At 47.0% G+C, this 16,828-nt stretch overlaps 1 pseudogene; it reads left to right on the top strand.

Moving 5' to 3' along the window:
- The first annotated feature begins 10,173 nt into the window (after nt 1-10,173).
- On the top strand, nt 10,174-10,692 carry LOC122729821 (annotated as a pseudogene).
- Nucleotides 10,693-16,828: the final 6,136 nt, after the last annotated feature.

Below are 16,828 nucleotides of genomic sequence, written 5' to 3'. Positions count from 1 at the left end.
CTAGGCTAAGTCTCATCTCATCATCAGGCTCCTGGGTCCTGTACCCTGGAACCCTAGACGCTGAGCTGCACACTGTGGTCCTGTCTCACATCCTGCCTGCTGCCCTCTCCCATCAGTTCCTGTGGACTTGGGCCTTCCCTACCTGACCATTAGCAACTTGAGAACAGGAATCAGGACTAGCCCTACCCATAGGCACAGTAGGTGGTTGCCTAGGATTTGATATGTTGGGGGACTCCAGGAAATCCATAATCATTCAGAAGGATCTCCCACCCATGCACCCATACTGGGCTCACTCTGAAATCCTGAAATCCCATCACTCTAAAGGCATTCCTTTGAGTGATTAAGCATTGTGCATGAATATTAAAATGTCAGACTGAGGAAGGGCCTTCAAACAGGAGATGTCAGAACTGGAGGGGTCTTAGAATAGGGAATGACAGAGCTGGGAAGGGTCTTAAAACAGGGGATGTCAGAGCTGGAGGGGTCTTAGAACAGGGGATATCAGGGCTGGAGGGGTCTTAGAACAGGGGATGTCAGGGCTGGGAGGAGCCTTGGAACAGGGGATGTCAGAGCTGGGAGGGGTTTAGGACAGGAGATGACAGAGCTGGGAGGGGACCTTAGAACAGGGGATGTCAGAGCTGGGAGAGGCCTTACTTAGAACAGGGAATGTCAGAACTAGGAGGTGTCTTGAAATGGGATCTCAGAGCTGGGAGGGTTTTCTAAGGGAGACAATTCAATCAGGAAAAGCTTGATTTTAGAAGATGGCACCCCAGTTGAGCTTTTCTCAGAGGAGGGGAGGAAGGAATGCATTCCAAGCATGGGAGACATGACCTGTGCAAAGGCTCGGGGGCAGGAAATGTGTTGTTATGTGGGGAGCAGAAAGAAAACCACTTTGGCTGTACCCGAGTGTACATGAAGAGGAGTAATATAAAATGAGACTGGAAAAGGTAGGTTGTGAAGGGCTTGAAATCGCCCCTAGAAATAAAAGGAAGCATTGGAGTTTATGGGGCAGGTGAATCTTTGGGAAATCCCTTTGGCTGCAGTGGGGAGGGACTGGAGGCAGGGAGCCCAGCCTCTGGGATGCAGGAGGCTTGCACAAGTGATGAGAGCCCCTATTGGGACTTAAAGGGGGGATGCTCAGGAGCAGGGCTAGGTCATGATGCAGGGCTGGGCATCAGCCCTCTCTGTCCCCCTTCACCAGGCTGCCCAGCAGAGCCATGAGTGGAACAGGCCAAACTGGGGCGTGAGAGAGCCATAAATGGAAGCTACGAGGGTCTTCTGGGAGAGAATCAGCCTTTAAGAATCATGTTGGATGCTCAGTCAGGCCTCCTCCAGGCATGGCCCCTAAGGTTTCTCGAGGCAAGAGAGCTCAGTTCCTCTGTTCCCTTGGAGGAGGGGCTGTGGAATTCTCTGCACCCCAGAGCTTTTGAGGGGGTGGGGATCAGATCTCCACACCACAGACCCCAAAGAGAAGCCCCGAGGCATTCACCCCACCACTATAATCTTCAGAGACTGATCAGTTCAATGGGAAGACTATTGAACTTGGGGGTTAGAGGATCTTTGCCCTTAACTAACTTACTGCCTTCATGACCCTGGGCAAGTCATTTAACCTCTCTGGCTGGCCTCAGTTTCCTTACCTATAAGGATCAATTGAGATGATATCTGTGAAACACTTTGTAAAACTTAAAGTGCTGTATAAATTCTAGTTATTATTAGTGTCATCCCTCTCCCATTTTATAGATGAAAAAACTGAAGCTCAGAAAAATTCAAGTGCCTCGTTCAAGGCCATTTCAGCAGTAAACATCAGAATTTGAACTCGGGTCCTCTGAATCTTGAACCAAGACGTTTATCACAATTAAGTCTGCCTTGGGGTGGCTAGGTGGCGCAGTGGATAAAGCACCGGCCCTGGATTCAGGAGTGCCTGAGTTCAAATCCGGCCTCAGACACTTGACACTTACTAGCTGTGTGACCCTGGGCAAGTCACTTAACCCCAATGGCCTCGTAAAAAAAAAAAAAAAAGATAAGTCTGCCTCAGTGGAACCTTTGTTGAATTATTTCATTGATGCCTGAGGTTTTGATGGAGAGGGTGGATAGGGACAGGCTCAGGGTGGGTGGGGCTGGCTGGGAGTAATGGACTCACTGAGACGCCCTTAACGCCCTTAATGATTCTCCAAGGGAAGGGGCTGACAGATTCACAGGCCGGGTTATTTAATCTGGTGGTGCAGGGCGACCTCTTGTGGCAGAGAGTAAGCACAACGCAGGGCTTGCTCTATTATGGTTAGCCAGATGGAAAACTAGGCTTGAAGTCTATGCCTGGACTCTCTGGAGGACAGAAACCAAGCAGTGGGGTAGGAGCACTGGTATCCAGCCCTCCAGAGTCTTCAGTCACTAATAAAGAACCCAAGTCAGGAGCCTCCATCCTGCTCATCTCGTCAGCTTTCCTCAAGGGATGAAGAGCTTGAACAGGAGAGCCCACAGCCATAGCATCAGAGATGCAAAGAACCTCAGAGAAGAGGCAAATGGCTTCCCCATGCCTCAGTTTCCTCCTCTGTAAAATTAGTGGGTAGGACTGAGTGGACCTCAAGTTACCATCTAGCTATAATTTCCTTGACTCTTTCTTTCCCAGACAACCCAGGCCAGGAAGAGGAGGAGCCAATAACAATTCTTCAACAACCCTGGCCAAGGGTCAGCAGTGTCTCTTATCCCTACTCTGGGCCTCTCATTCCTGGTTGTTCAGATGCAACTCAGAGTTAGGCAAACTGAGGCTGGGGAAGCAGGAGCATGAGGTAGAGAGCCCTGTCCTGTCTTATCTCCCCAGCCCACCACCCTGACCAGAAACTCCCCTGCTGACTCAGCACCAGGCATCTCCCTGTGGATTTTTTTCTCTAATTTCAGTGGATGAAGTGGAATCAGAACCCAGGACTGTCCTCCCAGCTGCCCTCCCCCTCTGTCCCCCCAGAACTCTCATCCCAACTAGTCCAATGCTCCCTTCCATCACACCACGTGACCCTGCGTTCTGGCCCTCATTTTCTTTTTTTCTTTTTTCTTTTTTTTGCAGGGCAATGAGGGTTAAGTGACTTGCCCAGGGTCACACAGCTAGTAAGTGTCAAGTGTCTGAGGCCGGATTTGAACTCAGGTCCTCCTGAATCCAGGGCCGGTGTTCTATCCACTGCGCCACCTAGCTGCCCCCATAAACATTTATTAATCACCAACTATGTTCTGGGTACTGTGATATTCTCTCATTTGATCCTCACAACAACCCTGGGAAGGCAGTGTTGTTATCATCATCATTTTTTTTTACAGTTGAGGAAACTGAGGTAGACAGGTAGGCAAAATTGGAACCCAGGTCTTCCTGACTCTCAGGTGAGTGCTTAAATACAATGAGTACTTTCCAAAGTACTTTACAGGCATCTTATTTGATGCCCACAACTACTCTGTCAGGGAGGTAATTCAGGGATGAATTTTCCCAGTGTAAAATTAATGGTATAGTAGAGAGAACACTTTGGTTCATCCAGCTTGTCCAAACCCCTGTAATTCATAGCTGGCATGCCATATCTCACTTCCAAGCCTTTGTCCAGGCTGTCCCCAGCCCTGAAGTTGGAACTCCCTCTTCACCTCCACCCTTCAAAATCTCTATTTTCCTTCGGGATGGTTTCCTAAATAACCTACTTTCTGTCTGCCTCCAGCTTCTAATTTCTTTCTTATAAAATTATTGTCTCTGTGTGTATAAACCTTACATATACACATATATAATGTATGTACATTATATTTACAAATATATACATTATGTGTGTGTTTATATAGATGCACATGATCATTTACCTGTTTTCTATGATGTGAGATTTTTACCTAAACTGAATTTGCCTAAATCAAAAGCAACCACCCTACAAAGCAGACATTGGGGGCTCCAGCTCCAACCCTGGGGCCTCTGTTCTCTCACAATGAGTTCTCCCTCCTAGCTCCCTCCACTTGAACCAATTTGCAGGTGAGAACCCTTGGGTCCCTCCTCACCCTGCATCTCTGGGCACTGCCAAAGTAGGCTGACCAAGAGGCTCAAGAATCAGGCACTGTGTGACCTTGGGTAAGTCACTTAGCCTCAGTTTCTTCATCTGCAAAATCAGGATTTTGGACTAGTTGGCATCTTAGGTCCTATAAACCAGTAAAAGGTATTGAACTAGAGAATTTCTAAGGTTCTAGTATCCCAAGTCATTTCATCTCCCTGGGTCTCAGTTTCCTCATCTGTAAAATGACTAGATAGCCTTTGAGACCCCTTCCAGCACTAGAGTGGTGACCCCTAAGATCTCTCAGATTCCTGACCCCATGTGGAACCTCCCTGTATCACGTCCACACCAGATTCTGGCCAAGAACAAAAGAGGCACCACAAACGAGGTCAGTAGGGAGAGGAGACTTTGGCAGGGGTGGGAAGACGAGGGAGGATCTGTGTGAACGGGGAGGGGGCCCTCCTCTGGGGTAACTACAGAAAAAATAGTTGAGGTCAAGGCTGCAAAGGCAGGGAGGAAGGGAGGAAAGGAAGGAGGGTTGTTGTTTGTCCTTCATTCTCAAAGAGGACCATGACTTCGGGATGATGTCATGACTTGCACTGAATTGAATTTTTGAGTGAGGAAGGGCTATGCAAGGTCACCAACCTCACTCTCTGCTCCAGAGCCATCTGGGTCCAGTGGAAAGATGTAGATCAGGACCACTGGAGATGGCCCTGGATGTTTTTTAAAGGCCATTGGGGTAAAATGACTTGACCAGGGTCTGAGGTGAGATTTGAACTCAGGTCCTCAGCTCCAGAGCCAGCACTCTATCCACTGTGCTACCTAGCTGCCCCAGGAGGGAGGGACCGAAAGGACAGAGGAAGCTGGGGATAGAAAGTAGGGGGAGGGCAGCTAGGTGGCACAGTGGATAAAGCACCGGCCCTGGATTCAGGAGGACCTGAGTTCAAATCTGACCTCAGACACTTGACACTTACTAGCTGTGTGACCCTGGGCAAGTCACTTAACCCCCATTGCCCCACAAAAAAAAAAAAAAGAAAAGAAAAGAAAGTAGGGGGAGCCTGGAGGTGTTCGCTGTCCCAAGCCCTGATCTTTTCCATTGAGCTGGAAGGCACTTGGGATGTCATTGAGTCCAACCTCCTCATTTCATAGAGGTGAGAACTGTAGCTTTAGGAAGGATGCTGACAAGGCAGAGCATGTGCAGGGAGGGGGACAGTGATCAGGAAGGATGGAGAGGGCATTGGAGAGCACCCCTTAGGAGGATCACATGGAATCTCACTTGGCAAAGCACTTGCTATAGGCTCTCATCCCATCCTTACAACAGGCCCCTAAAATAGGTGTGTTATTATCCCCATATTACAGCTGGGGAAACTGAGGCAGGCTTGCCTAAGGTCATGAAGTCATCGATTCCAAGCTGAACAGAACCCCAGAGGCCAGCAAGTGCAATGGGTTCATTTTTTTGGGGGGGGGTGAGGCAATTGGGGTTAAGTGACTTGCACAGGGTCACACAGCTAGTAAGTGTTAAGTGTCTGAGGCCGGATTTGAACTCAGGTCCTCCTGACTCCAGGGCCAGTGCTCTATCCACTGTGCCACCTAGCTGCCCCAATGGGTTCATTTTGCAGAAGAAATTGAGTCCCAGACAATTGACTTAGCCCACATCAAGCAGAGAGCAAGCAAGGATATGAGTCAGAATTTGAACTCAAATCTTCCTGATTCTGACCTCAGCACTCTATCCACCTTATCACCCTTCCTCTCCTGGCTCCCACTTCTCTTGGCTACCCACTCACATTTCTAGAGTTTACAAAGTATTTTCCTTTTGATTCTCTTCTATGGTGAATAATTAGTTCTAGTATCATTGCTTCCATTTCACAGAAGAGCTAAGAATGACCCCAATTACCTCACCAAAAAAAAAAAAAAAAAGAATGACTTGCTCAGGGTCACACGGCTACTAATTGCCTGAAACACGATTTGAACCCATGGCTCCCAGCTCTAGGTCTCGTGGCTCTTCCCAAGACCATGAGCATTGTGGGGCCATGATCACCAATCCTGAAAGTATTCCAGCCCGCCTCCTCTCCTTCCTCCCTTCAGCACCAAAGTCCATGTTCCTTTGGCTGCAGCACCTAACCATGAGGTCATGTGAGAGTCTGTCCCCTGACCCTCTGACCCCACTGCCCTTACTTGGCGGCCCCACACCAGTGGTTGAAAGCAGTTCTAGACACATTGAAGAGAGGTATAGCCTAAGTGAGTCCTGACAAAGCATTTGCTGAGGAGCAGACCTCCCAGAGCTGGGCAGAGATGGAGATCCCTCTAGAAGGAGCATCAAAGTCTCATGGACACCGGGATAAAACTGGCCCCTAAGTGGGACCCTGTGGGACAGGTTGGGAGTTCAGCTCCAGGGAGAGATGGGGCCGTGGGAGGAGCAGGATGGACTGAGGGCCCCGGTTCGTCTACCCTCCAGAGAGCTGCTGGAGCCCACCCACCTCTTGGAGGGACCAGGTCACGTGACTCGTTCTGGACCTTCCTCCCAGGAGGGATCCCCTCCCAGGGCTCTTGGCAGAGCTGATACGATGCTACAGAATACTGGAGGTGTCTTCGGTTTTTATTCCCACGGGGGAAAGGTATGCCTGCCGCTCTAATGATAATAAAGACATAATAATTAAGCCCCTGAATGTCTCCACAGCTGCCTCCTCCAGCCCAGCTCGGAGTACTCTCTTATCACGAGCATCTCTGCTCTTTTCACAATACCCCTCTGAGGTAGGGAAGGGCAGGCTGTTATACACCCACTTTGCAGATGGGAAGATCAAGGCCCAGAGAGAGAATGCCATTTGTCCCAGGTCACACCAAGATGATTCAGCTCTCATTGAATCCACCCTGTCTGCCATGTTTGAAGAAATCCCGAGGACGTCGGCCAGTCTGCATTCCTGCTGGGAATTGTCGGCTTCCACGTCCGAGCAGGGACTGGCCTGGCTCACTCATTTCCATTGTCTTCTCCTTTCCCAGCCCCCAGACCCTGAAGCCCAGCCTTCTCCATGAAGCCCTCCTTGACTGCCCCTAAGACACAACCATCTCTGATCCTGACTGATATTGTCGTGTCATCTTTTCACCCCTGAGTGTCTTTTTACCTAACTAGACTGTGAGCTCCTTGAGGGCAGGCAGACACTGGGCCTTTGCTTCTTTGTATCCTCCACAGTGCCCAGCACACAGTAGGCTGTCTGTCTGAGTATTGACCACTGACCACCTAAATTTGGAATCTCCAAAACCCTGCCTCAGGACATGTCTTCCTTTCTTCCCTCCTTTCCTTCATCTTTCTCTTTCCTTCCTTCTTCCCTTCCTTTCTTCCTTCCCTCCTTCTTTCCCTCCTCCATTTCTTTTTCTTCTTTCTTTCCTTCTGTCTGACTCTCTATATACTCACCAAGGTGTATAGGGGCAACAAGAAAACACAGTGGTTTGAGCACAGAGCCTGGAATGAGAAAGACTTCAGTTCAAACCTGGCCTCAGGATAAAGCACTGGCCTTGGATTCAGGAGGACCTGAGTTCAAATCCAGCCTCAGACACTTGACACTTAACTAGCTGTGTGACCCTGGGCAAGTCACTTAACCCTCATTGCCCTGCCATAAAACAAACAAGAAAAGAACCCAAAAAAACCCAAACCTGGCCTCAGATAACTTAATAGCTTGTAACCCTGGACAAGTCATTTCACCTGTTTGCCTCAGTTTCCTTATCTGTAAAATAAGGATAACAATAGCACCTACCTCCCTAGGTTGTTGTGAGGATCATACAAGATGATATTTGTCGATGAGCAGGAGGAGTTCAGAGAAATCTGGAGGGTCTTGCGTGGGCTGATGATGAGTGAGATGAGCAGAACCAGAAGAACACTGTACACAGTATCATCAACATTGAGCGCTGATCTACTGTGATGGACTATATTCTTCTCACAAATGCAATAGTACAGAAGAGTTTCAGGGAACTCATGATAGAAGAGGATCTCCAAATCCAAGAGAAAAATAAAAAAGAACTGTGAAGTATAGATGCTGAACGAACCATACTATTTCTTTTGTTTTTGGTGCTGTTGTTTTTTCTATTTTGAGGTTTGTTGTCATTGCTCTGATTTTTCTCTTATAACATGACTAATGCAGAAATAGGATTAATGTTATTATGTGTATATATACACATATATACATATATATATTTATATATATATATATTTATATATATATATTTATATATGTATATGTATATATATAAAACACCTATATCAGATTACCTGCTGTCTAGGGGAGGGGGGAGGGAGGGGAGGGAGGGAGAAAAATCTGAAATTGGAAAGCCTGTATAAACAAAAGTTGAGAACTATCTTTACATGTAACGGGAAAAAAATAAAATACTTTATTAATTTTTTTAAAAAGGATGATATTTGTAAGGTGCTTAGCATAGTTCCTAGCACATAGTAGGCTCTATATAAATGTTGTTCAATCATGTCTGACTCTATGACCCCATTTGGGGTTTTCATGGCAGAGATACTGGGAGGGTTTGCCATTTTCTTCTCCAGCTCATTTTACAGATTAGGAAACTGAAGCAAACAGGGTGAAGTGACTTGCCCAGGATCATACAAGTGTTGTAGTCTAGAGCTGAACTCAGGTCTTCCTGACTCTAGGATCTGTGCTCTAGCCACTGGACAAGCCAGCTGTCCTATATCAATCTTAGCTAATAGCTATGATGATGGGGAAGATCATAGGATTTAGAGGTGGATAGGACACATCTCCAGTGCTTTGAGGCAGTATATTTTACAAGCATATTTTACTTCATAAGGAAACTCTGTCTGAGAGGCACAGCAGCTTCTAAAGATCACTCAGGTGGGAAGGGTCAAAACTGGGCATCAAACTCAGCTCCTCCTCTTTCTCCAAGTCAAGTGCCCCAGCTGATACACTGCTGCCTCTGGGTCATCCGAGTCCAACTCTCCCATTATACAGATGATCAAAGTGATACTGAGAGAGAATGGAGAAGGGTAGGGGCTTAAGAACAGTTGTTACAAAGGGTAGGATAGTAATGTAATCATAACAATAGTAATAACAACTGGTACTTCTAATGTCGAAATAGAGCTTTGACGTTTGCAAATGTTATCTTATTTGAGCCTCACCACCAGCGTGGGACGGGGGTGCTACAGAAATTATCATCTCCTGCATTTGAGGGGAGGAACCCCAGGATTTCATCAGTCCAGGGCAGGGTTCTTTACCTCCTTTGTGCCTGACCCCCTCTGACAGCCATTCTGGTGACAGCCACTCAGGATCCCTTCTCAGAATCATGTTTTTAAATGCACAAAATACATAGGATTGGAAAGGAAATCAATTCTATTGAAATACAGTTATCAGAATATTTTAAAAAATAAGTTGGGGGGGGCAACTAGGTGGGGCAGTGGATAAATCACCAGCCCTGGATTCAGGAGGACCTGAGTTCAAATCTAGCCTCAGACACTTGACACTTACTAGCTGTGTGACTCTGGGCAAGTCACTTAACCCCCATTGTCCCACCCCAAAAAAAAAAAAAAAAGCAAAGAAAAGAAAAAATAAGTTCATGGAAACCTGGAAAGACTTACATGAACTAATGCTGAGTGAAGTGAGCAGAACCAGGAGAACATTGTACACAGTAACAGCAACATTGTGTGATGATCAACTGTGATAGACTTAACTCTTCTCAGGAATACAATGATCCAAGATAATTCCAAAGGATTCATGATGAAAAAATGTTCTCCACATCCAGAAAACAAGACTGTGGATTCTGAATGCAGATTTAACCATAATGTTTCTGCTTTTGTTTTTATTTTTTTGTTTTTTGAGGTTTTTCTCTTTTGTTCTGATTCTTCTTTCACAACATGACTAATGCAGACATGTTTAATGTGATTGTACATATATAACCTATATCAGATTGCTTTCTATCTTGGGAAGGGGGGAGGGAAGGGATAGAGGGAGAAAAATTTGAAACTAATAATCTTATGAAAACAAATGTTGAAAACTATCTTTACATGTAACTGGAAAATAAAATAATTTTATGGTTTAAAAAAGGAAAAAGGAAAAAATTTTTAAATTTAAATTTAAAAAAATCCATGGGATTAGTTCAAGGGATTTCTGGGTAAGGCCATTCCATCCTTAGAAGTAGATAGTGGGGTCCTCTTCCTCTTCGCCATCTTCCTGCCTCTCGCAGCCATGAAGGTCGAGCTGTGCAGCATCAGCGGGTACGAGATCTACCCGGGTCACGGAAGGCGTTATGCCCGAACGGACGGGAAGGTTTTCCAATTTTTGAATGCAAATTTCAAAGAGGAACCCTCGGCAGATCAATTGGACTGTCCTCTATAGAAGAAAGCACAAGAAGGGACAGTTGGAAGAGATTCAAAAGAAAAGAACCCGCCGGGCAGTTAAATTCCAGAGGGCCATCACTGGGGCTCCTCTTGCTGATATAATGGCCAAGAGGAACCAGAGACCTGAAGTTCGAAAGGCCCAATGAGAACAAGCCATCAGGGCTGCCAAGGAAGCAAAAAAGGCTAAGCAAGCAAATAAGAAAACAGCCGCATCTGCTGCTAAGGCTCCTACAAAGGCAGCACCTAAACAAAAAATTGTGAAGCCAGTGAAAGTTTCTGCACCCCGAGTTGGTGGAAAACGTTAATTGTCTACTAAATTGGACTAAGTAAAATAAAATTTAAAGCAACCAAAAAAAAAAAAGAAGTAGATAGTGGGGGGGTGGCTAGGTGGCACAGTGGATAAAGCACTGGCCCTGGATTCAGGAGTACCTGAGTTCAAATCCAGCCTCAGACACTTGACACTTACTAGTTGTGTGACCCTGGGCAAGTCACTTAACCCCCATTACCCCACAAAAAAAAGTAGTGGCCCTGTTGTGCACCTTTTCTTTGAGAGCTGCCTAGAATGCTGAGAAGTGATTCACCCAGAGTCACACAGGGAGCTCCTGTCAGAGGTAGGATTTTAACCCATGCTTCCTGATTCTGTTGATAATAACAATAACGTCTACCCATCACTTCACTCTGCCTCTTTTAAGTGCAAATGTGATCCATTTTATGGATGAAATAATTGAGGCTCAGGGAAATAGAAATATTTTTTCTCCTGAGTCTAGGTACCCCTATCTAGCCCAGGATGGAAGGACAGTAGCAGCAGCAGCTGCAGCTGCCCTGGGGTTCTATCCCATCACTGGCTATCACAGAAGCATTAACCTGCTCTCAGGGTCAGTCCACCCCTCCTGTGCAGCCTAACAACCCACTAATCCTACACAATGCCCACCCTGGTGCTGGGCCTCAGTTTCCCCAGTCTCAGCCTCCCCTAGTAGTGGCCACTGTGGGCAGGTGCCATCACCCTAGCCTAAAGGGACTTGTTCAAGGTTGCACAGTGAGCTGTGTCGCAGCCAGGACTTGCCCCCACTGTGATGCCAAGTCTTGAGCTCTTTTCATCCTGCCACAGTGCCCCAAGGTGCCACTGATCCCCTGTGGGACCTCGGCAATGAGGTTTTTTCTCAAGGGATCCCTAGAAAGCCCATTTAAAGGGTTTGGGGATCAGTAGGTCACAGTGAAGTGGCCCCAGCCCACCCTCCCTCCCTGAGGGGCTCTACCCTCACTTCACCCCCATTACCAACAGCCCTTCTTAGAACCTGGAACCAGAACACCACAGCAAGAAAGGCAACGGCACATCATGTTCCTTGGAGCTCAGGCTCAGATTCTGCCTTAATCTCTAGGTAATCTCAGGAGAGCCCACCAGGGGCCACAAGAGCCCGGGGCTGGGATGGTGTCAGGCAGCCACAGGCTGAGCATCAGGGATTTGAGTTATGAGACAGGCTGAGTCCATGGAGTCCTGCCAAGGTATGGCGAAAGGGGAGGGACAAAAGCTGTCTCCAGGGATCTCATTGGCTAAGCCCCAAGGAGGTGAAGGGGCTCCTTCTGTGTTAACAAGTGGTCTGGATAGGGAAAGCAGGATCTAATGGATCTAACCAAAGCCCTTAACTAGGGTAGGACAACTGGAGCTCTAAGTCATGGCCCCAACAAGGGCTGACAGGGTTGGGGGTGGGGTTGCTTCTTCCTTGTGTGATCTGGAGACCTTCCTCAGACCCTGTGGTTGTGGTCTTCCCTAGGCCTGTGCTGTCCTTTGCTCTTATCCAGCATGGCATAATGGTTAAAGTGCTGGCATTGGCACCAGGAAGACCTGGGTTCAGATCCTGCCTCTGACACTTACTGATCACACACAAGATGTTTCACTTCTCTCAGCCTCAGTTTCCTCATCTGTAACATGAGAAGGTTGGACTAGACAACCTTGTAGGGCCCCTTCCATTTCTCAATTCGTGACCCTATGGCCTCTCTCCCAAGACTCAGCTTCCCTCCCCCCAACCCCAGCAGGTAATGAACAAACCCTGGGTGCCACTGCTCCCCCAAAGTCACACTATTAACTAGTGCCAGGGCCAAGAACTAGAGTCCAGCTCCCCTCCAAACCCTGGTGCCTGTCAGACAATCTCCAAGGGCAGTAGGCATTCTTTGTCCCCTCCTTCCCTGGCAAAAGTGTTCAGAGTTTGGGTTACCTCCTAGGCCATGAGGATGATGCCTGGGAGCCTCCAGGCAAGGCCGACCTTGGCCAGAATCCCAAATTCTCCATTCCCAGCTCAGTTAATGAGCAGCTCCGTGACCTGTATCCAAGCCCTTGCTTCCTTGAACCTGGGCTTGTCTTTCTATAAAAGCAGGTTAATGATGCTTCCTGGGAGCTAGTGAAGCTCTTCTGAGTTCTTTGGATAAAAGAAGCAGCAGGTGCTAGGTCTCCTGGGGGAAGCAGGACCAGGGTGGGGAAGGGTGGGGCAGGAATCACACCTCAGGTCTCCAGGGGTAGAGAGAATCTGACTGGACAGTCCTTCCCAGGATTTTTCAAGGGGCCCTGAGGTAAAAACCCCAGGGGCCCAAGACCAGCCAAACTTGTTTCTCTGGTGGAAGGAGTCCCAAGGGAGGAACCATGAAAGCTCTCCCTTCACCCCACCCATGACTGTAGCCACTGATTAACCTGTGATGGACAGTGCCTTTTAATGCTACCTGGGCCTCCCAAAGCAGTAAGGAGAAGACACCAAGTGACAAAGATGACATCTCCCATACCCCACTTCTTCTCTGCCCCATGCAGCACACAGCACACCCTCCTGACTAAGGATACCCTCAGAATAGACAAGGATTCCCAGAACCACTCTGCCCAGTAGAGCATCCTGTGGCATGTGGCTAGTTCCTTCCAGTGGGGTTTAGGAACACACCTGAAAAAATGTAAGAAGCATGATTTTGGTGCTGGCCAGTCCTGGCTCTGCCACCAACCTGCTAGATAACTTTGTCAAGTTACCATGCCCCTCTAAGCCTCAGTTTCCACATCTTTAAATGTAAAGAATTCCTGCCCTATTTACTATCACAGGAGTGGGACCCAATGAGATAATAGATGCTAAGTGCTTGATAAATGTGATCTATTATGATTTTTCTTGCCTAATGTTCTCCATCATCTTGACCTGAAGTCAGCCTTCAGCTCCTGGATTTCTACCCCAGTAGGTGAAAAACTGCCCCCTCCACCCCGCCCACTTCATTCCACCTCCTCTCATTATGAAAGTCGAAGGGGAAGATAGAAAAGGAGGAGGAGGAAGGGCCCAAATCAGCAGAGAACTGGTAAATGCTTAAACTCTTGGGCAGAGGGTGGGGGGCGGGGGGAGGGGGTAAGGAATCAACACTATTTTAAGTTTAATCTGCAGTTTTTTCTCCACCATTTTCTTAGCTCTAGACAATTAGCAAAATAACAAATCACATCCTATTTGTAATTTGCTCATCTCCAAGGTGTCAATGGTCACGCTGAAATTTTTTTTTTACATATAAGGTATTTTATTTTTTCCGTTACATGTAAAGATAGTTCTCAACTTTTGTTTATACAAGCTTTACAATTTCAGATTTTTCTCCCTCCCTCCCCTCCCTCCCCCCCTCCCCTAGACAGCAGGTAATCTGATATAGGTTATATCTATATATCTTTATACCTATACATATAGATGTATATATATATGTGTGTGTGTGTATATATATATATATATATATATATATATATATATCGCTGAAAATTTAAGAATCATCTCTGGAGAGCCAGTTTGAGCTGGCAACAACACAACCCCTGTCTGGAACAATGAGCAAAAGGGAGGGGAAATTTTGAAGGAGAGTTCGAGAAGCTACAGGTGGAGAACTCAGACCAGCTTTCCCTGAAGTCTTACATATGAAGGGGTTGGGGGACACCCAACCTCCCTAACAACCAGAGCTGTCCAACAGAGGAGCGGCTGATTCAGGAGGTCGTGGGTTCTCCCTTGTTGGAGTTGTCAGCAGTGGGTCTAAAAGGCCCTTCTTCCATCTCACAGACTGTGCCCCCAGATCCAATTACTTCAGTGCTTCCTCAAGCCTCGGAAAATCTTTTCTGATCTTGCCAATTGTCTCTGTGCCTCCCTGCACCCCCCCACACACACACACTTTGTCCTTATTTGGTTTTCTAATTTTCCCCCAAGAAACCCCTTGTTAATTAATGTTTGTTATGAATTGAACATCGGCAAGCTCTCTCTCTAGGGGAGGACTCTAGAAGATCACCCACTTCCTTTCTTTCCTCCTCTGTCCCCTGAGTCTTCTGGCAGTTTCCTCTGGTGGTTGGGCCATGCCTCATTTCATTTCCTGCAGGCCCCTTTTGGGGCTCTTTGGGTGAAATAGTTACTTTGAGATCTCCCAGAGAAGTTCAAGCCACTTTTCCAAAAGTAGTCTTCATGCCCATTTCACAGATAGAGCAAGAGTGAAACAGGTCAGCTCTTGGAATGGAACCTAAAGGTTCTTGACTCTCTGTGTCCCAAAGCTGAGTATCCCTAAAAATGAGAACGGAGCCAGCCCAGTCTCTTCTCAGTTTGAACTTCGGCTAAAAGCTCTAAGGGCCCTTCCATGTTAAATCTATGCACCATGGTCTTCTTAATACAGGCTTGTTAATGGATGGATGGATGGTAGTAGTTGCCCTGTTTTTAGTGTCTGTTGATTTTAAAAGTCCAGAGGCAGCTCGGAGTATTAGAGTACCAGACTTGAGACCTGGAAGACCTAGATTAAAATCCTGCCATAAACATCTGGCTAAAACTAAGCACATCAGAGGTGGGGAGGGAATATTTAGAGATCATCTCTCCTCCCCACACTTCAGAGAAAAGAAAATGGAGGCCTAGAAGGGGGTGAGAAGTCTTGCCCAAGGCCACTTTCCCCAGTTCCCCAGGCTTCACTTAACCTAATACTATCTGTGTAACATTGGACCAGTCTTCTCTCCTGAGCTTCAGTTCTCTCATCTGTATAATGGGATAACAACAGCACTTCCTACACAGAGTTGTTGAGAGGAGCAGATCTGAAGCTTTGTAGGCCTTGAAACCCCATAGAAATATGGGACAAAAAGGCTTTGGTAAAATATTAATCACAGCAACAGCTACAATACCCTCAGTTTACAGAAAACAAGTTTGGCTCATTTCTTGTGCTGAGTCAATGGGTTCTTGCGTTGTCGGAGCAGAAGAAAAGATCAGAGTGGCAAATTCTGGCCTTCCAGGTGGAAAGCAATGATCTCTACCTGTCCTCCTCCCTTTGCCCCAGGGAAGGCCAGAGACAGACTGGTGCCAGCCTCAAGAGCAGCCTCAGCCCAGGGACCGAGGCTCCTGGAACTCTGGAGCTTTGACGGGGATGGATTCCAGGAGTCAGGGTGACTGCATCCTCCCTGTAGAGATGGACTGGGGGCATTTCTGTGGCTTTCTGAGTGTCAAGCTACCTCAATATTCCTTCCTTCCTTCCTTCCTTCCTTCCTTCCTTCCTTCCTTCCTTCCTTCCTTCCTTCCTTCCTTCCTTCCTTCCTTCCTTCCTTCTTTCCTTCCTTCCTTCTACAAATATTTAGTACTAAGTACCTTAGTATTTAGTACAAAAACTTGCAGGGAGAAATTCCTGCTTTGTGTGAAAGATACAAAGAAAAAGACCCAATGCAGTGCCTGCCTCCAGGGAGCTTCCAGTCTGGTATAAAAATAGCACAAGATAGACTGTGAAAAGACTTGAAGGCTATGAAAGCATATAGACACGAGAAGATGGCAAAATCCCATCTCATCATGTAGGTATTGGAAAGTAAGCTCCTTGAGGGCAAGCAGCTGTGTTTGTTTTTGTCTTTAGACCTGCCTAGCACCTCCCAATGACCCAAGGTCACCCAATTCGAACTCGGGTCCTGCAGCTCTGGCTCTCTCCATTGCCCTGGACTGCAAAGGATCCCAGGAATCCATCTGCCTGGCAAGCATCAGCATTTTGGTCTTCCTTGGCCTCTAACAAAATAAGAGTCTGTGACTCAACACTGTAAATAGGTAAACATACCTTCTGTAGGCTGAATAAATAATATGTCTCTGCACAGACATGCATCGAGACTTTGCAGTTGTCAGTCAGTCAAAAAAAGTGTTTTTGTTAATGCTCACTATGTGCCCTGCAAAGTGTTCAGCACTGGAAATGCAAAGGAAAGAAAGAAAAAGCCTGCTTCTGCGGGGGAACAGCATGAAACAGAGTAGAAGGAAGGTAATTTCAACAGGGAAGGCCCTAACAGCTGGGGGACCAGGAAGGTGGGGATTAAGCTGAATCTTGAAGGGAGCCAGGGAAAGTAAGAGGGCATCCTCGGTTTGGGGAACAGCTAGTATAAAGACACAGTGATAGGAAAAGTGGCAGAGAAGGAGAAGAGAGGACAAAATGAAGAAAGGACAAAGAAAGAGGAAGAGCAAGACAGAGAAGGAGAGAGAAGAGAAAAGAGGGAAAGAAAAGAGGG

This window comes from Dromiciops gliroides, chromosome 5, assembly GCF_019393635.1.
Source record: "Dromiciops gliroides isolate mDroGli1 chromosome 5, mDroGli1.pri, whole genome shotgun sequence".
Classification (NCBI taxonomy): domain Eukaryota; kingdom Metazoa; phylum Chordata; class Mammalia; order Microbiotheria; family Microbiotheriidae; genus Dromiciops; species Dromiciops gliroides.
Note: the sequence above shows the minus strand (reverse complement) of the source record. Positions and strands in the feature narration are given on the sequence as shown.